The 22,154-nt window shown below is 43.7% G+C and overlaps 1 long non-coding RNA gene across 1 annotated transcript; it reads right to left on the bottom strand.

Moving 5' to 3' along the window:
* Positions 1-218: 218 nt before the first annotated feature.
* On the bottom strand, positions 219-916 carry LOC130679148 (uncharacterized). The gene is made up of 3 exons (XR_008992161.1): positions 816-916; positions 666-722; positions 219-325 (listed from the first exon to the last, which is right to left on the bottom strand). It is a non-coding gene; the product is annotated as an uncharacterized LOC130679148 (long non-coding RNA).
* Between the last annotated feature and the right edge of the window lie 21,238 nt (positions 917-22,154).

Genomic DNA, 22,154 nt, shown 5'->3' with positions numbered 1-22,154 from the left:
ATGGCTTACATTTTGAGGTCCAAACTAGCTGCTGCAGTGCCTGCCATCACATCTTCATCTCAGCCTGTGAAAAGGGAGCAGGGAAGTGATAAGGGTAAGCCACACCAACTCATTTTTTTTTAGTAGAAAGAAGGCTTTATTTAAGGCAAAGTAAACACTCAAAGAAAGGGGAGTGCAGGCAACCTAAGAGAGGAGGCATGCTTAAAGGCTTAGGATTCTGTCTTTTAAGGCTTTCAAGAATGGGGGTATAGTCTTAACATGTAGTCTCTTGATGTCTCTCTCCAGTGAGAGACATTATGTCACCATCCATGGTCCTCTAGATGTTCTGTAAGACAAACTTAACACAAGGAATTTATAGATCCTGTTTTTCTCCAAGATAGTGGTTACCCTCAAGCAGTGGAAACTACCATTTAGGACTGTTTCCCTTACCTTCAGATAGGGTCAGTTATTGGCTGATTACCAAAAAATATGTTAGGAATCTTACCTCCTAACTCCCTGGGTTTAAAATGGAATCTTAGCCTTAAGAAGAAGTCCCTTCTGTTCTTACTATACTATTTATATCTTGGCATTTTTCATCATAGGCAGGAAAAGTTAATCATGATGCTTGTCTTATGCCCCTGTCCTACCTCAAGTGTAGTGGTTTAAATGTTGCTAACTCAACCTACCTTTGCATGGATGGGGTCTCTTGGGGCCTGCTAGAGTTCACACTGGACACCCAGACCCTGCACAGGATGGAAAAAGGGAAGATTCATAACTTGAGCCTCTGTGGGCATGTTGGCCTCAAAGTCAGTCCCTCAGTGGGTCAAACTACAAACCTGGTGGCTGTGTCAGAAGGATGGCCATCCAGTCTCCCCAGGAACCTTGGAGGCCTCAAACTCTTGGAGAACAGAAGTGGGTGAGTACAAGATGCACAAGTATGGGTAAACTGTCAGGGTCAGACCACAGGTTGTGTGGGGTGAATGAATGAGTGACAGTCAGGGTGTGGCTATGGAGTAGAGGTCACCTGGGGCAGGGGAAGAGAAACATAGCTTTCAGCCACTCTCACTCTGCACTGACAGAGCTCTTCTGACATTCTAAGTCATGTAGGAAGCTCTTCACACAAGCTGTTTGGAGGACTCCAGGTTCAGAGTGGTTGAGTGACTTCCCTGTGATCACAGAGCTGGTGAATGGGATACATCTAGATTTGAACTCAGCTCTATGCAGGGCCCAGGCTCTTAACCACTGAGCTACATGATTACTACCTGTCCCCAAGCTAACCAGAATATGGTGGGGAAGATCTCCCTTGGGCCACTATGGACTGCCCCATCCAAACCTCAGATGAAGCAATACACACCAACTCATTTTTAATGCCATAACCTAAAAGTAGAACACATCACATCTACTCAGAATTTAGTCACATGGCCACACCTAACTACAAGAGAGGTGGGGAAATGTAGTATTTAGCTGCGAGCTAAAACTTGGGGAGGGCAGGGAAGATCAGGTTCCTATAAAGACTCCTTTATTATTAAAGGAAGCGGGGGAGAGTGAATGCTGGAGAAAACTAGAAAGAAATATTTTCCACAGACTCAACAGAATTCGGGGGAGAAAACCCCTAGATTTGGCCCTGGACAAAGCTTTTTTCCTTTTCCCCTGTCCCTTCCATATAAGCCTTAGGCTGTAAAACTTGGACCCAGTTGTTCTTACAGACCCAGGAATATGGACAGAGGAATGAAGTATCTGTTGAAACAGTAACAGTTGCATAGCCAACTAAGACCAGCTTGAACCTTTGGGAACCTCTACCCACTGGTCTTCCCTGAGTCCAGCCTGAAAACAGTCACAGAATCTCTGATAGAGAAGGACATTAAAAAGCATCTAGTCCAGCCCCATCTCACCCCCCACCCCCACTGGGATCACATCTGCTTGCTTGATTACCACTAGGAATAAGGAACTTGCTGCCTCTATCTGTGTTGCCAGATTCCTTTCCAGAGCAACTCATCAGGGGCTGAAACCTGACTCTCCCACCTACTCTTGAATAATCTTCTGCTTTTCTGATCCTTTCTATCTGAGATGCCTTTAATCCTACCTGGCCTGCAAGGCCAAGCTCTTCAAAGTCTTCCCCAGCTTGCCTTCCATACCCATCTGCACACCTCCACCCAGGGAGATGCCATCTCTGGGGTCACAGCACATGACAAGTCTGCACCCACAATCTATCAGTCCTTGTGGGTACTTCAGGCCTCCCGTGGAGCCCCTCTTCAATGACAGATCATTTACTCATTCAGTTCATGTTTATCAGATGCCTACTGTGTTACCAGGGCCTGGTTGAAGACATGGACTGCATGCAAGGAGGAACAAGTGCAACCCTGGTATGATTGGAACCAGGCTTCGGGGCCAGTGTCAGCTCTTGAACTCAGGGGGCAAATGGCAGGTTTGGGCCCAGCCTGGTCCTTTCCTGGCACAGCCTTTGCCTGGGAGGCCTTCAAGTGGCTGTTCCAGGAACCAGATTCTTGAAATTACAGAATGTTCAGAACTGAAAGGATACTGAGGGTTAGAGTCTACTCTTTACCCTTTGCAGAAGAGGAAATCAAGGCCTGGCAGGACAGGGTCAGGGACTAGCTTAAACTCACTGTGAGGACTAGAGACCCAGACAGGACAAGAACCCGCTCTTGACTCTGCCCCTCCAGGACCTCGTCCCTCTCCCGTTGCACACCCTCTTTTCCTACAAACTTTGTTGTTTGTTCCTTGGTTGAATGTAATGTCTATTTCCCCAGTTCCTTGGGGAATTGGAGAGATGTCTACCTCTTAACAGGAATTGTCCATCAGGCTGCTACAATTCAAAGGACTCACAGCTCCTGTCAGAGAATCAGGAAACTCACCACGGGGCACTTTATTTGCTCCACAAACACCCTGGTCCTCTTCTGCCCACTCCTTTCCCAAAGACCAGCTCTCAGATGTATATATATATATATACATATATGTATATATATATATATATATATATATAAATTTTTTTTATGGTATTTTTATTTCTCCCATGTTTGGATCATTCGTATTTGGGAAACCAGCAAAAAAACATCTCCATTGTTCTGTCTTTCCCTGTCAGGTCCTTAGCCCATTGCTTTTTTTTTTTTTGTGAGGGCATCTCTCATATTTATTGATCAAATAGTTGTTAACAACAACAAAATTCTGTATAGGGGGGTCAATGCTCAATGCACAATCATTAATCCACCCCAAGCCTAATTTTCATCAGTCTCCAATCTTCTAAAGCATAACGAACAAGTTCTTACATGGAGAACAAATTCTTACATAGTGAATAAGTTACATGGTGAACATTACAAGGGCAGTCATCACAGAAGCTTTTGGTTTTGCTCATGCATTATGAACTATAAACAGTCAGTTCAAATATGAATATTCATTTTATTTTTATACTTGATTTATATGTGGGTACCACATTTCTCTCTTTATTATTATTATTTTTAATAAAATGCTGAAGTGGTAGGTAGATACAAGATAAAGGTAGAAAACATAGTTTAGTGTTGTAAGAGAGCAAATGTAGATGATCTCTATGTGTTAATCCAAGCTAGAAAAGGGCCATAAAACATCCACATATGCAGAAGATTTCTCTCAGAACAGGGGGGGCAGAGGTTCTAAGCCTCACCTCTGTTGATCCCCCTTTTTCTCACCTAATGGCCCCCTGCGACTGTGCCTGTCTTAGGTTGTTCCTCCCTTGAGGAATCTTACCCATCTCTGGCTAACCAGTCATCTTCCAGGGCCATACAGGGAAATGTTAAGTTGGTAAATGAGAGAGAAGCCTTATTGTTTGAAAAGGTTAGCTTTTTCCTTCTTTGCATATTTATGCCCTGTGGCTTCTATGCCCAGCATTTGTCTTGAGGTGTCTTTACCACTTGGAAGAATTATGATACTCAGTAAATTTGATATGAGGCACAAATTCTATTTAAGGGTTGTAATTAGGAAGGAAGAAGAAAAGCTATAGAAGTAGCAGGCAGAAGAAAACATGGGAAGATTGATTATTTTTTGACATATCTTCTTGTAGAGTAACTTCAGCATGTATAGGTTTTAAACTACTAATTAAGTTGTGCACACACATTAACATAATAGGAGTACAGTTACGTAACCAAAGCATACCTGTAATTACCAGCCATCTCCAGTGAAACCAAGAAAACCAGTTAGGCACCTTAGGCATTTGTGAAAACTTATCTATGATATGGTGGATATTGTCCATCTGAACTTGAACAGTCTGAGAGAAATTAGACAAATTAAGACAGTCCATTCCTGGGAACTGTTCACATCCCATATGTTCTTTTAACAGTAAATAGTCTGTAGTTGTAAGATTTTGGAGTGCTACAATTTGCAGTTCTCCTAATTATTGGTTGAGTTCCAACAGTATAGATCCAGTCAAATTTGTTGTTTTACTGTATGCACAGGCCAGCTTAGATATCTCCTTCTTCATTCCCATGGCAAGTCCAGGAACTGGTGGGATGAGTGCATCTACACCTGTAGCAGTGTGTGGATCTTTGTTGGGGTTTTTTGATGATCATCTTCTGGCATGAGTCTTCCAGAGAGTGCTGATGTTGGAAGTTCTTTTTCATATCATATCTTAGTTCATTTTCGGGGTAGCCAAATTAGGCTGTGATCCTCTGTATAAACACAAACAGACCCTTTGCCTACACTTTTATATGCCCTTTATATCATTGTGTAGAACTCATTGGAGGTCACCACACAGGAACTGCTTTTTTTTTTATCATTAATCTACACTTACATGATGAATATTTTGTTTACTAGGCTCTCCCCTATACCAGGTCCCCCCTATATACTCCTTTACAGTCACTGTCCATCACCATAGCAAAATGTTGTAGAATCACTACTTGTCTTCTCTGTGTTGTACAGCCCTCCACTTTCTCCCACCCCCCCATGCATGCTGATCTTAATACACCCCTACTTCTCCCCCCCTTATCCCTCCCTACCCATCCATCCTCCCCAGTCCCTTTCCCTTTGATACCTGTTAGTCCATTCTTGAGTTCTGTGATTCTGCTGCTGTTTTGTTCCTTCAGTTTTTCCTTTGTTCTTATACTCCACAGATGAGTGAAATCATTTGGTATTTCTCTTTCTCCGCTTGGCTTGTTTCACTGAGCATAATACCCTCCAGCTCCATCCATGTTGCTGCAAATGGTAGGATTTGCCCTTTTCTTATGGCTGAGTAGTATTCCATTGTGTATATGTACCACTTCTTCTTTATCCATTCATCTATCAATGGACATTTAGGTTGCTTCCAATTCTTGGCTATTGTAAATAGTGCTGCGATAAACATAGGGGTGCACTGGTCTTTCTCATACTTGATTGCTGCATTCTTAGGGTAAATTCCTAGGAGTGCAATTCCTGGGTCAAATGGTATGTCTGTTTTGAGCATTTTGATGTGCCTCCATACTGCTTTCCACAATGGTTGAACTAATTTTCATTCCCACTAGCAGTGTAGGAGAGTTCCCCTTTCTCCACAGCCTCGCCAACATTTGTTGTTGTTTGTCTTTTGGATGGCAGCCATCCTTACTGGTGTGAGGTGATACCTCATTGTAGTTTTAATTTGCGTTTCTCTGATAATTAGCGATGTGGAGCATCTTTTCATGTGTCTGTTGGCCATCTGTATTTCTTTTTTGGAGAACTGTCTGTTCAGTTCCTCTGCCCATTTTTTAATTGGGTTATTTGTTTTTTGTTTGTTGAGGCGTGTGAGCTCTTTATATATTCTGGACGTCAAGCCTTTATCGGATGTGTCATTTTCAAATATATTCTCCCATACTGTAGGGTTCCTTTTTGTTCTATTGATGGTGTCTTTTGCTGTACAGAAGCGTTTCAGCTTAATATAGTCCCACTTGTTCATTTTTGCTGTTGTTTTCCTTGCCCGGGGAGATATGTTCAAGAAGAGGTCACTCATGTTTATGTCTAGGAGGTTTTTGCCTATGTTTTTTTCCAAGAGTTTAATGGTTTCATGACTTACATTCAGGTCTTTGATCCGTTTTGAGTTTACTTTTGTATATGGGGTTAGACAATGGTCCAGTTTCATTCTCTTACATGTAGCTGTCCAGTTTTGCCAGCACCATCTGTTGAAGAGACTGCCATTTCGCCATTGTATGTCCATGGCTCCTTTATCAAATATTAATTGATCATATATGTCTGGGTTAATGTCTGGATTGTCTAGTCTGTTCCATTGGTCTATGGCTGTGTTCTTGTGCCAGTACCAAATTGTCTTGATTACTATGGCTTTATAGTAGAGCTTGAAGTTGGGGAGTGAGATCCCCCCTACTTTATTCTTCTTTCTCAGAATTGCTTTGGCTATTTGGGGTTTTTGGTGTTTCCATATGAATTTTTGAATTATTTGTTCCAGTTCATTGAAGAATGTTGCTGGTAGTTTCATGGGGATTGCATCAAATCTGTATATTGCTTTGGGCAGGATGGCCATTTTGACAATATTAATTCTTCCTAGCCACGAGCATGGGATGAGTTTCCATCTGTTAGTGTCCCCTTTAATTTCTCTTAAGAGTGACTTGTAGTTTTCAGAGTATAAGTCTTTCACTTCTTTGGTTAGGTTTATTCCTAGGTATTTTATTTTTTTTGATGCAATTGTGAATGGAGTTGTTTTCCTGATTTCTCTTTCTGTTGGTTCATTGCTAGTGTATAGGAAAGCCACAGATTTCTGTGTATTGATTTTGTATCCTGCAAATTTGCTGTATTCCGATATCAGTTCTAGTAGTTTTGGGGTGGAGTCTTTAGGGTTTTTTATGTACAATATCATGTCATCTGCAAATAGTGACAGTTTAACTTCTTCTTTACCAATCTGGATTCCTCGTATTTCTTTGTTTTGTCTGATTGCCGTGGCTAGGACCTCCAGTACTATGTTAAATAGCAGTGGGGAGAGTGGGCATCCCTGTCTAGTTCCCAATCTCAGAGGAAAAGCTTTCAGCCTCTCGCTGTTCAGTATCATGTTGGCTGTGGGTTTATGATATATGGCCTTTATTATGTTGAGGTACTTGCCCTCTATTCCCATTTTGCTGAGAGTTTTTATCATGAATGGATGTTGAATTTTGTCAAATGCTTTTTCAGCATCTATGGAGATGATCATATGGTTTTTGTCTTTCTTTTTGTTGATGTGGTGGATGATGTTGAAGGATTTTCGAATGTTGTACCATTCTTGCATCCCTGGGATGAATCCCACTTGGTCATGGTGTATGATCCTTTTGATATACTTTTGTATTTGGTTTGCTAATATTTTATTAAGTATTTTTGCATCTACATTCATCAGGGATATTGGTCTGTAATTTTGTTTTTTGGTGGGGTCTTTGCCTGGTTTTGGTATTAGGGTGATGTTAGCTACATAGAATGAGTTTGGGAGTATTCCCTCCTCTTCTATTTTTTGGAAAACTTTAAGGAGAATGGGTATTATGTCTTCTCTGTGTGTTTGATAAAATTCCAGGGTAAATCCGTCCGGCCCGGGTGTTTTGTTCTTGGGTAGTTTTTTGATTACCATTTCAATTTCTTTGCTCATAATTGGTTTGTTTAACTTTTGTGTTTCTTCCTTGGTCAGTCTTGGAAGGTTGTATTTTTCTAGGAAGTTGTCCATTTCTTCTAGGTTTTCCAGCTTGTTTGCATATAGGTTTTCATAGTAGTCTTTAATAATTCTTTGTATTTCTGTGGAGTCTGTCGTGATTTTTCCGTTCTCATTTGTGGTTCTCTTGATTTGTATTGATTCTCTTTTTCTCTTAATAAGTTTGGCTAGAGGCTTATCTATTTTGTTTATTTTCTCAAAGAACCAGCTCTTGGTTTCATTGATTTTTGCTATTGTTTTATTCTTCTCAATTTTGTTTATTTCTTCTCTGATCTTTATTATGTCCCTCCTTCTGCTGTCTTTAGGCCTCATTTGTTCTTCTTTTTCCAATTTCGATAATTGTGATGTTAGACTATTCATTTGGGATTGTTCTTGTTTCTTCAAGTGTGCCTGGATCACTATATACTTTCCTCTTAAGACTGCTTTCGCTTCATCCCACAGAAGTTGGGGCTTTGTGTTATTGTTGTCATTTGTTTCTATATATTCCTTGATCTCTATTTTAATTTGTTCGTTGATCCATTGATTATTTAGGAGCATGTTGTTAAGCCTCCATGTGTTTGTGAGCCTTTTTGTTTTCTTTGTAGAATTTATTTCTAGTTTTATACCTTTGTGGTCTGAAAAGTTGGTTGGTAGAATTTCAATATTTTGGATTTTGCTGGGGCTCTTTTTGTGGGCTTGTATGTGGTCTATTCTGGAGAATGTTCCATGTGCACTTGAGAAGAATGTATACCCTGTTGCTTTTGGATGTACAGTTCTATAGATGTCTATGAGGTCCATCTGTTCTACTGTGTTGTTCAGTGCCTCCATGTCCTTGCTTATTTTCTGCCTGGTGGATCTATCCTTTGTGGTGAGTGGTGTGTTGAAGTCTCCTGAGAATGAATGCATTGCAGTCTATTTCCCCCTTTAGTTCTGTTAGTATTTGTTTCACATATGCTGGTGCTCCTGTGTTGGGTGCATATATATTTAGAATGGTTATATCCTCTTGTTGGACTGAGCCCTTTATCATCATGTAGTGTCCTTCTTTATCTCTTGTTACTTTCTTTGTTTTGAAGTCTATTTTGTCTGATATTAGTACTGCAACCCCTGCTTTCTTCTCGCTGTTGTTTGCCTGAAATGTGTTTTTCCATCCCTTGACTTTTAGTCTGTGTATGTCTTTGGGTTTGAGGTGAGTTTCTTGTAAGCAGCATGTAGATGGGTCTTGCTTTTTTATCCATGTGTCTTTTGATTGGTGCATTCAGTCCGTTTACATTTAGGGTGACTATTGAAAGATATGTACTTATTTTCATTGCAGGCTTTAAATTCGTGGTTACCAAAGGTTCAAGGTTAGCCTCTTTAGTATCTTACTGCCTAACTTAGCTCGCTTATTGAGCTGTTATATACACTGTCTGGAGATTCTTTTCTTCTCTCCCTTCTTATTCCTCCTCCTCCATTCTTCATATGTTGGGTGTTTTGTTCTGTGTTCTTTCTAGGAGTGCTCCCTTCTAGAGCAGTCCCTGTAAGATGTCCTGTAGAGGTGGTTTGTGGGAAGCAAATTCCCTCAGCTTTTGTTTGTCTGGGAATTGTTTAATCCCACCATCATATTTAAATGATAGTCGTGCTGGATACAGTATCCTTGGTTCAAGGCCCTTCTGTTTCATTGCATTAAATATATCGTGCCATTCTCTTCTGGCCTGTAGGGTTTCTATTGAGAAGTCTGATGTTAGCCTGATGGGTTTTCCTTTATAGGTGACCTTTTTCTCTCTAGCTGCCTTTAAAACTCTTTCCTTGTCCTTGATCTTTGCCATTTTAATTATTATGTGTCTTGGTGTTGTCCTCCTTGGATCCTTTCTGTTGGGGGTTCTGTGTATTTCCGTGGTCTGTTCAATTATTTCCTCCCCCAGTGTGGGGAAGTTTTCAGCAATTATTTCTTCCAAGATACTTTCCATCCCTTTTCCTCTCTCTTCTTCTTCTGGTACCCCTATAATACAGATATTGTCCCTTTTGGATTGGTCACACAGTTCTCTTAATATTGTTTCATTCCTGGAGATCCTTTTATCTCTCTCTATGTCAGCTTCTATGCGTTCCTATTCTCTGGTTTCAGTTCCATCAATGGCCTCTTGCATCCTATCCATTCTGCTTATAAACCCTTCCAGAGTTTGTTTCATTTCTGTAATCTCCTTTCTGGCATCTGTGATCTCCCTCCGGACTTCATCCCATATCTCTTGCGTATTTCTCTGCATCTCTGTCAGCATGTTTATGATTTTTATTTTGAATTCTTTGTCAGGAAGACTGGTTAGGTCTGTCTCCTTCTCTGGTGTTGTTTCTGTGATCTTTGTCCGCCTGTAGCTTTGCCTTTTGATGGTGATAGGTATAGTTTGCAGAGCTGGGACAAGTGACATCTGGAAGAACTTCCCTTCTTGTTGGTTTGTGTCCTTCCTCTCCTGGGAGAACAGCGACCTCTAGTGGCTTGTGCTGGGTAGCTGCGTGCAGACAGGGCTTCTGCTTCCTGCCCGGCTGCTATGGAGTTTATCTCCGCTGTTGCTGTGGGCGTGGCCTGGCTCGGGCAGCTACTCCAAAGTGGTGGAGTCGCGTTGGAGGGGTAGTGGCCGGGGGGGGGGCGGCTATTTATCTCTGTAAGGGTCCTCCGTGCTCCCTGCAGCCCAGGGGATTAGGGTGCCCAGAGATCCCCGGATTCCCTACCTCTGTACTAAGTGTCCCACCCTGCCCCTTTCAGACTTCCAAAAAGCACCCGCCAAAACAAAACAACGACCACAAAAAAAATAAAATAAAATAAATCAAAATAAATAAATAAATAAAAATAAAGAAATAAAAATGGCCGCTCGTTTTTCTTTATTCTCCAGCACCAGCCTCAGGCTTCTGCTCACCGGTCTTGCTGCCCTGTTTCCCTCGTATTGGTGTCCTATCCCTTTAAGACTTCCAAAAAGCACTTGCCCAAACAAAACAGCAAAAAAAAAAAAAAAAAAAGAATGGCTGCTCGCTTTTGTTTGTTCTCTGGCACCGGCCTCAGGCACCTGCTCACCGTTCTTGCTGCCCTGTTTCCCTAGTATCCAGGGCCCCGCGCATGCACTGTGTCTGCACTCTGGTCCGGATGGCTGGGGCTGGGTGTTCAGCAGTCCTGGGCTCCTTCTCCCTCCCACGCTGCCTACTCTTCTCCCGCCAGGAGCTGGGGGGAGGGTCACTTGGGTCCTGCCGGGCTGGGGCTTGTATCTTATCCCCTTCGCGAGGTGCTAGGTTCTCGCAGGTGTGGTTGTGGTCTGGCTGTTGTCCTGTGTCCTCTGGTCTTTATTCCAGGAAGAGTTGTCTTTGTTATATGTTCATAGATATATGTGGTTTTGGGAGGAGATTTCCACTGCTCTACTCACGCCGCCATCTTGGCTCCACCAGCAGATGTATATTTTTTTAAATTTCAGAATCAACTGAAGTTGATTTTCAACTAAGTTTTCCTTAGAGGTAATACTACTAATAGTAGTAGCCATAGCTACCATTATTGATGATCTGCCTCAGGGTTTTCCCAGCCTCATCTTTCACACTTGTGATTTCTGCCTTATATGCATTTGAGCTGTACTGCTATTTACTTAGAATTTTTTAAATTTCTTCCTTACCTTTTTGCTTAAATGTGTTTAAAAAAGGAAAACACATAACCACCATTATCACTTGCCATAATTAGGAGATAACTGTAAACAGAAACACCTAATTATAACTTTTCAAAAATCCACCTGTGCACTGCTTCCGATGGCCTCGTGTTCTGAGTCATAGGCATTCACACTTGGAGAAACACGGGTTGGTCATGAACCACTCTGCTGGCTGCTTTGCATGCACAGGGGAAGCCTCACTGTAATCCCCTGAGAGTTAAAGGAACTACTGATGCCTGGCTTCTACTCCCAGCTGATTTCATTGGTCTGGAGTTGTCTTGCCAATGGGTTTCAACCCCAGGCAAGTTCACTATGGATTCAATATGACCAAAGAAATGACAGTAAAATGTTCTTGGAGTGAAAGGGTTATACCCAACTTTATTTCCATGGTGGCAGGTCAATCACTAAAATCTCGTTCACTCAGGGTGAGTCTGCATGCAGCAAGCCAGTCTCTGCCTCTTGACCTTTCTGTCCACACAGCCATCCTCTGGGCCTCTGACCTCTGTGCTGCCACCACTCCAGCCTCTGCTCTCCTGCAGCTTTGAAGCCGTTCCACCGTGTCGCCCAGAGCCCTAAGCAGGGCTCTTTACATAGAATCAGTAACAATGCATTGCCCACACATGAGTAGTGAGGTAGCCAAAGAGGGCCAGGTGAGAATCCTGGCCCCAGGAACCTTCATTTTATCTGCAGGGTATAACCTGGGCCTTGGGAGTTTGAGAAGTGAATCAAATGCGCAGTAAAGTTTGAGGACCACTGATACAGCAGGCTTCTGTCTCAGACTGCGTTACCGATGATGGTCACAGCAAACGTTCCCAGCCCATGTGCTCTTCTTTTGGTGTGGCCTTGACACATTCCTAACAAATGAGGGGCATAGAACTGTGTCCCTTCCCTTTGAACATGGAAGGACCTTTATGACTGCATTGAATGATACTGTTAGAAGTGGTGTGATCATAAAACTCTCTGTGGTTCTTGGAACCCAGCCACCTTGCTGTGAGGAAGTCCAAAATAACACACCTGGAGAGATGACCTGGAAAGGCTACATGTTGTTTCTCTGGCCTTCAGCCCAGGTGAAGTCCCAGCTGCAAGCCATCTTCAGCCTCTCGACATGTGAGTGAAGGGAGCCTGCAGATGGTTCCACTCCCAGCTATCAAGTCACTTCCAGCAACTGAGACTTCTCAGATGAGGCCGAGATACTGTAAAACAGAGACAAGCCATCTCCAGTTCCCTACCTACAGAATATAGCAGAATAATAAAGTGGTTGTTTTACATCACTTTGTTTGGGGATGGTTGTTAAGTAGCAGTAGTGTCTGGAATAGTCTTGGAAACCCCAGACCTAAGTCCAGATCCTGTCTGTAAACTTGGCTATGGCCTGAGACAAATATTGTTTACCTTGCATCTTAATTTCCACATCTATAAACAGGAGATGAACAATATACCCACCTCCTGAAATGGTTTTGGAAATGCAAGCAAATTGCATTTTGTAAGCATTTAGTAGAGTATGTGAGCCAGAGAAAGAATTTAAGGAGGCAGCAGAGTACCAGCAACATCATGGACTCTGGACCCAGACTCTGTGGGTTCAAGTCCTAGCTCTCTTATTATCAGTGTAACCTTGGGCCATTTACCTGACCTTTCTAGCCTCAGTTTCCCTATATGTAAAATAGGAATGCCAATAACATTCCACATAGAGTTATTGCTGGTTGAATTCATTTATAAAATGCATAGTAAGCACCAGGTAAGTGCTAGATGAAAACAGTGATACATAAACACAGCTCAGGTGTGCAAGAAACATCTGTCCATTGTTTAATTAATTGGTGTCCCCTGCTACTTTTCTGTTGGGGTAGGTGTTTGATGGGGTCGGTTTGTAGTGTTTTCTTTCCCTCAGGAGCAGAGGGAAGTTGGGAAGGGGCATGGAATCCTCGTGGCTTCCACATCCCCTTGGTACATTAGCATCTGCCAGGATGTCCCCCCTTCTGTTCTTCCTGTCCTTACTGTGTGCTCTTTACTGTCAACCCACACAGCCCACACCTCCCACAGACTCTGTCACACTAGGGGCAGGGGCAGAGGCACTGCTGGGGTCTGTCCACCTGGAAAGGGGGGTGCAATTCCTCCCATCACAGACGTCACCAAACCGTTCAGAACAAGCAAGGCACAGGAGCCCTTTCTCAGGGACAGTTCTGACTTCTTTGTTTCCTTTCCAAATTGCCTCCTTCCTTCCTTGACTTAGGGAGTATTTTAAAGCTTACTCCATGCCCCACTCCATCCACCTTGCTCTTACATCTCATAATTTTTTGTGCCTTCAGTCCCCTAAGGTTCTTAAACTACTAATGAAACTGCAATGACATCCCTTCACTGTAGCAATGACAGCCACAGAGCCCTCACTGATTCAACAGGAATGGGATGAGCATAAAAGGGAACATGGGGAAACTCCACCTTGGTTTGTATATAAAAATCTTATGGGAAGCAACCTAAGTGTCCATCAGTAGATGAATGGATAAAGAAGATGTGGTACATATACACAATGGAATATTATTAAGCCATAAGAAGAAAACAAATCCTACCATTTGCAACAACATGGATGGAGCTAGAGGCTATTATGCTCAGTGAAATAAGCCAGGTAGAGAAAGAGAAGTACCAAGTGATTTCACTCATATGTGGAGTATAAGAACAAAGGAAAACTGAAGGAACAAAACAGCAGCAGAATCACAGAACCCAAGAATGGACTAACAGTTACCAAAGGGAAAGGGACTGGGGAGGATGGGTGGGAAGGGAGGGATAAGGGGGGGGGAGAAAGGGGGCATTACGATTAGCATGTATAATGTGTGTTGGGGCACGGAGAGGGCTGTGCAACACAGAAAAAACAAGTAGTGATTCTACAGCATCTTACTATACTGATGGACAGTGACTGTAATGGGGTTTGTTGGGGGGACTTGGCGATGGGGGGAGTCTAGTAAACATAATGTTCCTCATGTAACTGTAGATTAATGATACCAAAAATAAATAAATAAAATGTGTTAAATTCTCTTAAAAAAATCATATGGTGACGGACAGTAACTAGACTTTTGGTGGTGACTTTGGACTGCATACAGATGTCAAATTGTAATGTCGTACAGCTGAAACTTATGCAATGCTGTATACAAACTTTACATCAATTAAAAAGTATAAAAATTATTACCCAGCCACAGTGATTATTATTATCACACTGAATATTTACCAAATCCCCATGGGAGAGAAAAGACCTGGGTCATTGGCTCACTGCCAGTCATAGGCTGAGTCAGATGAAGACCAGGTGTGCTGACACCCAGGCCCACACTTTACAGAGTCCTGCAGCCTTCAGGGAGTCCCAGAGGGAAGCAAGCAAAGAAGCAAGTGCACCCTAGCTGCCAGGGCCCTGTGCCAGCAGCCAGCCTTGACAGAGACCTTTCCCCATGGGCTGGATCCAGAACCCAGATGTCTGTCAACTAGAAGCACTTCCTTTCCTTTGTAAACAAGGTTTTCTTTGCTTTCCGAGTACAGAAGCAGTTAATACTGTGGAATCAGAAGATAACCTCCAGACTCTGGTTCTGTTCTCTTGACCGATCACACACTCCTTTCAGCTTTTGCAAAACATTTAAGTCAAAAAATTAACGTGCATTTGTAATCACCTCATGGAATGCTTGCACCAGCTCTGTGTAAACTTATCCTGTGCTCTCTATTCTGGAGAACTGGTTGGGAGAGTTTATTTTTAACTGTTAGAGGAAATAATTGTGTATTCATTCGACAAATATTTACTGAGCCAGAGAACATTCGAAAAGCTATAGATACAGTGGTAAACTAGTTCTTTCCTCTTCTCGGGGTTACATTCTAGTGGGAGCAGACAAACAATAACAAGTGGACAAACAAAAACAAAAATTTCAGCATGACTTGTGCAATTTTGAAATGTCTTGGTTAGGGAATGCTTCACTGACAAGGTGGCATTTAAGCAAAGACCAGAAGGAAGTTAGGGGGTGATTCATGCTGAAACCCCAGTTTATTTCCTAAGAGCACTGTCTTGCCAATGGGTTTCAGCCCCAGGCAAGTTTGCTAAGGAGTCAATGTGACCAAAGAAATTGACAGCAAAATGTTCCTGGGGTGAAAGGGTTATACACAACTTTATTTCCAGGTGGCAGATCAGTCAATAGAATTCCATTCACTCAGAGCAATTCTGCATGCAGCAAGCCGGTCTCTGCCTCTGGGCCTCTCTGTCCGCATAGCCGTCCCACACAGCCGTCCTCTGGGCCTCTGTCCTTGGCGCTGCCACCACTCCGGCCTCTGCTCTCCTGCAGCCTTGCAGCCCTGCCACCATGTCGTGCCCAGAGCACTGGGTGGAGCTCTTTATATAGAGTCAAATTGCCCACAGGTGTGCAGTGAGCTAGTCAACCAGGGCCAGGTGAGAATCCTGGTGGAACTCTCATTTTATCCACAAGCACATAGTGCCATCTGACATACCATGTATTTTATTTATTAATTTATTGTCACTTGGGGAGGTGACCATTGACAAGAGAGAAACTGAGGCAATGAGAAGGGCTGCAGGCTAAGCAACCACAGGCAGACAGTGGGGGTTTGGGGGGCCATCGGGGTTGGACAGGTAGGCCTAGTGTCCCCTCCTCTGCTTAGGCCTAAGCCTCCCTTCCCCGTCAGGTGCTGCTGCCCAGCTCCATAGAGGAGCTGTTCGCTCCAGGCCCCCGAGGAGTCTGCTGCAGTTCTGCTGCTAGAAGCTTCCCCATTGCCCATTGGACACAGTCCATGTTTTTGAATGTGGTGTTCCAGAACTTCAACCACCTGCATCTTAGTCTAAGTGCCTTCTGGCTCCTCTTCTTCAGGGCTGGTGTCCGGCACTAAGAAGGTGATGCAGTAAATAGTCATGAATGAATGTGTTGGAAGGAGGCTTGCTTCATGCCATGCTTTTTACTGGAGACATTTCTCCTCTCATCCCCACCTATCAGAATTCCGACTCTCAATAATAATCCTTAACATGAGTGTTGCCTTCCATTTTGCAGAGTTTCACCTATCCAGTCACCCATCTGATTTGACCCTCCCAATAACCTGATCAGGCCAATTATAATCATCATCTCATCCCCATTTTGCAGACACAGAAACTGAGACTCAAAAAGAAAATGACTTGCTAGGTGCCATGTAGCTGTTCTGAGGCAAAGCTGGAGCTGCAGCCCCTAGGCCAGGTCCATGTCAGAAACTGTCTTGCAGGAAGCGTCCTGAGATTCCTCCCAGGAATTGCCTCATCCTGCCCTAAGTCTTCTGCCTTTGCTGCTTCTGTTTGAATTGGCTAGGCCTGTTCTGCTCTCCTCCTCCAGTACCAGGAGGACAGTTGGATTCCATGGCTCAGACCAGCAAAGACAGTAGCAGGGGGCTTGCGGTTCTGACCAGCCAACTCTGAGAGAGAGGGGTCCCAGTAAGTGGGGCCTGTTTACTCACAAAATCAATCACCTGCAAAGGTGAGTGTGAGTGGGGTCAGCCGGGGGGAGAGGTGTTAGTGAGGAGCTGGAGAGGGAGAGCCGGACATAGCTCTGACCCCTGACCTCTCCCCCAGCTTCCTCTGTGGCAATAAGGCCTCTGCCTTCATCTACCTCTCTGCTCCTGAGGACTTCCTGGTGTTTGCTGGGAAAGCTTGGAACGCATGTTCCTACTCCTGAACAGGTGAGAAATTCCAGTATTTGGGGGAATGGCCATGAGATTCTCATGGGGGTATGAGTGGAGCCCCTGGCACTGGGGAACTTCCTGGGTTCCACACTCTGTTTGTCCCTGTCCTCTTCTGTGCCCTCTCATCGTGTCTCTGTTCCCTGCCCTTTCCTGGCTCATGCTGCTTACCACAAAAATCCCGGCAAGGTCCTTCATGCTGGGGAACACAGAGAGGTCCGGGCCTATGGGACACAGAGGCCAGGAGAAGCTGGCTCACCACACTCAGTGAATGTAGGAGAGATCTGTCATCAAGACTGCAACCTGACACCACTTGTAGGGGGTGATGCCTCAGGGCCTGGCCCTTAGCCATCCTTCACTTTTGGGGTTTCTGTTTTCCAGCCCTTTTTCATTCCTTTGTTCATTCATTCAAGGCTGTTTGTGTTGGTGGTAATAAGTGTAGACTCCTGAGATGATAGGTGGTTACAGTGTACTATATAATGAAATTTGCTGAGAGTAGAACTTAAATGTTCCCTGTCGTGCGTGCGCATACACACACACACACACACACACACTATGCATATGTATGCAAATGTATGAGAGGTGATGGGTGTATTAATTAACCCAATGAGAAAAATCCTTTCACAATGTATACTTATATCAGGTAATCACATTTTACTTTTTGTTTGTCAATTATACCTCAATAAACCTGGGGGGAAAAAGAGTGTAGACTCTCAATTCATACTGCTTTGGTTCAAATTTCAGTTCTGCTACCATTTAGCTTCAGTTTCCTCATCTGCAAAATGGATTGTTTTGAGGACTACATGACTGCATGAGAAAGCTAAGTGCTAACTGCTATACTAGGCAGTATAGTATAGTGGTTAAGAAAGCCGGATGTCATGGGTTCAGATCCCAGAGCTGCCACTTACTAGTTCTGTAACCTTGGACACAAAGCCTTAACCTCTCTGGGCCTCAGTTTCCTCTTCTGTGAGAAATGAACATGAAAAATAATACCTACAGCATAGGGTTATTGTGAGGATTAAATGAGCCAAGAGTTGAAAAGTGCCTTGCACGTATAAGCATGTGGCTAAATTTTAGTTATAATAATTTTATTCCATTCAGCACCATGAAGGCAGAAGTTTCTGTTGGCTTCATTCACTGCTCTATCTCTAATGCCTAGAACAATGCCTGGGATATACTGAGTTGGTACTTAATAAATATTGACCAAGCATCTACTCTGTTTTCATACTGCTCTATTTGAAATGCTCTGTCTACTGGCTTCTGACACAGTGCTGTTTCTACTATATGATAGTTTGACTTTATTATGATTTTTAAAATCTAGTCTATGATTTTTGACATTGGAAATCAACTGTGAAGGTAGATCAAAGCAGGGGAGAGGACATCCACTGCAATTCAAAATAACTTCAGGGAGCAAGATTGGCTCATGGGACTGAACATTTCAGAATGGATTGCTTCAGGAATAACTGGACCCAAGAACTCAAAGTAAGTAGTAACCTAGTGTCAGTCCCTCTCTGCCTCCGACCTGCAGATAAGGGAGGACACACGATGAGATACTGAAGACCTGAAAGGACCAGCCAGGGGACTCAAGGTGTAACAGCGCAAGAGTAATGCCAAAAAGGCACTCCTCATATTTATTGAGCAAATGAACCCAAACATCCAAAGAATTTTGAGTAGGGGGTTCAACACATGATCAACACACAATAATTATCTGACCTTGAGTCCAGCCCTAGGACATGTTGCTCCTCAAGGACACTGAAACCATGTGAGGGTGGTCATGAGTTGTAGGAACTGTTTTGTCTTTACTCATTTTGTTATTGATCAAGCATCAGGAATTGTAGGAGAAACAATCAGGTCATATGTATTTGGACATTTGATTTCTATATCACTTGGTTTATGTATTAATCCCATTAATCCCACACCTAGATTCGTGTCTCCCTTTCCACTCTCAGCTCTACTTTCCCATGCATTTGGCTCCAGTCTGAGGCAGGGTCTTCCCTCAGGCTGGCCCCCAGCAGATTCAAGTTCACATCCTACCAGTTTAGTCATTGCTACAGAGAAAGTCTTTCCTGAGAGCAAGTCCAGAGGCTGACTCTCAGTGTGCCATGTACCCATCTTTGAACTGTTCACTGTAGTGAAGGACATGGGGCACCCTGACAAGGTGGGCCTGGGTCATGTGCCTACCATGGTTAGGGGTATCTGAGAGAGAGGATGGATAATTCTCCAAAGAAAACTCCAGATGCTTTTTTGTTTAACTTAAAAAGGAAGAATGGGTGAGCATATGGAAATGACAAATGTCAGCATATCCCAAGTGATGCTCTTCTCACCTCATCATCTCCCCTAATGACCGGTTGACAAAGGTTGCCTATGAGCTCTCAATATTACTTTCCAGTTTCCAGAGCATCAGTACTCAGGTTCATATGCCCTCTCTCTCCATGAGAAAGGTACTGCTATGCTCATTCTCCAGGTGGAGAAATGAAGGCCAGAAAGTGGCTTGCCAGGATCTCCCAGTAAGTTATAAGCTGCTTGCTTTTGTCTTCTTCTTTCTGGCTTCACATGTTTGTCCAGTCTTTCCAGCCAAATGACCATCTCTGTGGGCAAGGACCATAGTTCCCACACTGCTGTATTCAACCCCTAGTCCCGTCTTCCTCTCTCCAACCCAGGTGCACCATGTCAGTGCAGAAACATGGAAGGAATGGCCATTTGATGTGAGCATCCTTCATAGATCTGCTTATGTCAGGTCTCCAATATTGGAGTTGCTTAAGTCAGGCTTTCCTGCTTTCACGCTGACTGCCTCTGTAAACATACCCCACCCTAAAAGGCGTGCTGGTGAATGCCCAAACCAGGTAACTCCATATGTTAGGTGTGCCAGTGAACAACGCCTGAGCTGGATAACACCACATGTGGACTGTCCCCCTTATCTTCGACCCCCGAATGGATGGATTGGACTGTATGAGGGACTGGACACAGAGCCCCTGTGGCAAGCTTGTCCTAGAGGTCCCTGACACCGGGCCACAGATGTGTGTTCTGATGCTTGCTCCTGCTCATCCGCCTGCATTCCTGCTCCATCATGGACACATCACTTCACTAGAACTGTCTCTGCTGCATCATTTTCCCTTGGGACAGATGAGAGGCTGACTGGGACAGCCTGGACTGGAATCATCCTTCGTGACCAGTATGAGATGTATTGATCCATGATATGTGTGATTTTTAGATGTTTAATCCCCCCTTTGAGTGCTGTGTGAAAGGAAATTGCCCATGTGATCATGCAATCATAAGGGTGTTAAGTTCATTACTCCATCGCCCTGTGGATCCATACTTCCTGACCCACTCAGGTCACTGTTGTTTGTATCAGTATTGTCAACAGGACCCAGGTTTCTGATGAGGTAGGTGTGAGATGGGGACATGGGCTTAGACAGAGTAGGATGAAGCCTCTGGAAAAAGCAAGGCAGGATAATGACAGAGCAGTGTAACAACAGGCAAAGAAACCCCCTACCAAAACTCCATGTTAAACATTAAGCTCTAGAGTCATTCTTCAGTGAGATCAGTTCATATTCCCCAGATAAAGGAAAGTATCTCAGCATAGTGCATGTTTTCATTGTGTTAATCATGCTATTATAAGATTCACTTTAGCATGTTAAAAGGCCCAGACCTATATGCTGTTTTACCTCCTTCAGACCTAATCAAGTAATTTGCAACCCAGGCAATTAATAATGGCAAGCAAGCCCATCCATAAACAACATAGTAAAAGCAAAAAATATTCCATCTTAGATTGCCTTTTAAAGTACAGGAAGTTAAGAAGTACTGCTCTTAACAAACTCTTCAGCCAACAGACAATAACTCAGGGCAGGCAGTCTTGATTGATATGCTCCCAGCCCAAGAAGCTGCTATTCTGGGAAGGAATCTGCAGTAAATTTCTTATGCTAATTTTTCAGAATTACCTGGAGGACTGATGAGAAAAAAGACTTAATGTCTCATCAAGGATGAACATTCTAGGACCACTTAACAGGTCCACACCCCTAGCCCTTTATCACATTCCTGAAAATCCTCAATTGCCTATAAAACTCCTAGACAGTGCATGACCACAACCACAGGCTACCTTGTCCCCTCCTGGCAGGAGCCAGGAGCTCTGTCCTCTCACTTTATCTCTCAAAATAAAAGCCTCTCCCTTGCTCTCCTACCTTGAGTGTTTGCTAAGTTCATTCTTCGACTCTGAGAACAAGAACCCCAGCATCAGGTGGAGGCTCAAGGTCTGGAGAAGATCCTAGGGAGTTTGTATTAGTTTCCTCATGTTATAGATATTTGCATTGAACCACAGAGAGGTTAAGTAACCTGCCTAAGATCACACAGCTACTCAGTGGCAGCTCCAACTGTTTATGTGCATAATCGTCACAGCTGTCCTACCAGCTGGTATGAGTGGTGTACCCACCTAGTAGATGAGCCAAGCACAGAGAGGTTCTGCCTTGACCAAGGTCACCCTGGGAAGTGTTGGAGTTATGCAATAAGTATAAGTCTACCAAATGATTTCCCTCATTTGTGGAGTATAACAATGAAGTGGAGTATAACAAAACTGTAGGAACAAAATAGCAGCAGACTCACAGACTCCAAGAAGTCAGGGTCTCACCACCTGTATTCAGGAGACCCAGAGGTATGGCCCCAGCTCTAGCCCAGCCTCACCTGTCCCCAGCCTCCCTGCCTTCGCTGAAGCCCATCTTGGTTACACTGAGTGGTTACCAAAGGGGAGGGGTGGGGGGAGAATGGGTGGGGATGGAGGGTGAAGGGGATTGTGGAGTATCATGATTAGTGAACATGGTGGGGTCACAGGGAAGACAGTGTAGCACAGAGAAGAGACAGGGACTCTGTGGCATCTTACTATACTGATGGACAGTGACTGCAATGGGGCATGGGGGGGACTTGATAATAAGGGTGAATGTAGTAACCACATTGTTTTTCTTGTGAAAACTTCATAAGAGTGTATCAATGATACCTTAATAAAAAAATAAAAATAAAATAAAATAAAAACAAAACAAAAAAATAAGTATAGGTCTGTCTGACTCCTGAGTGGGGCCCTGACTTGTGACACCCTGAATCCTCCCAAGTTCACCTGGCTGGGATCATGAGCCTCATTTTACAGATGTGGAAACTGAAGCAAAGTGTTCAGGCATTTTGCTCAAGAGCGTACATGTGAGAAAGGGCAGAGCCAGGCTGGGACTTGAACTGGGACTTTTCATGCCCAGGCTGGTGATTTTTCCTCTGCAGTCCTG

Source organism: Manis pentadactyla, chromosome 10 (genome assembly GCF_030020395.1).
Source record: "Manis pentadactyla isolate mManPen7 chromosome 10, mManPen7.hap1, whole genome shotgun sequence".
NCBI classification, from domain to species: Eukaryota; Metazoa; Chordata; class Mammalia; order Pholidota; family Manidae; genus Manis; species Manis pentadactyla.
Note: the sequence above shows the minus strand (reverse complement) of the source record. Positions and strands in the feature narration are given on the sequence as shown.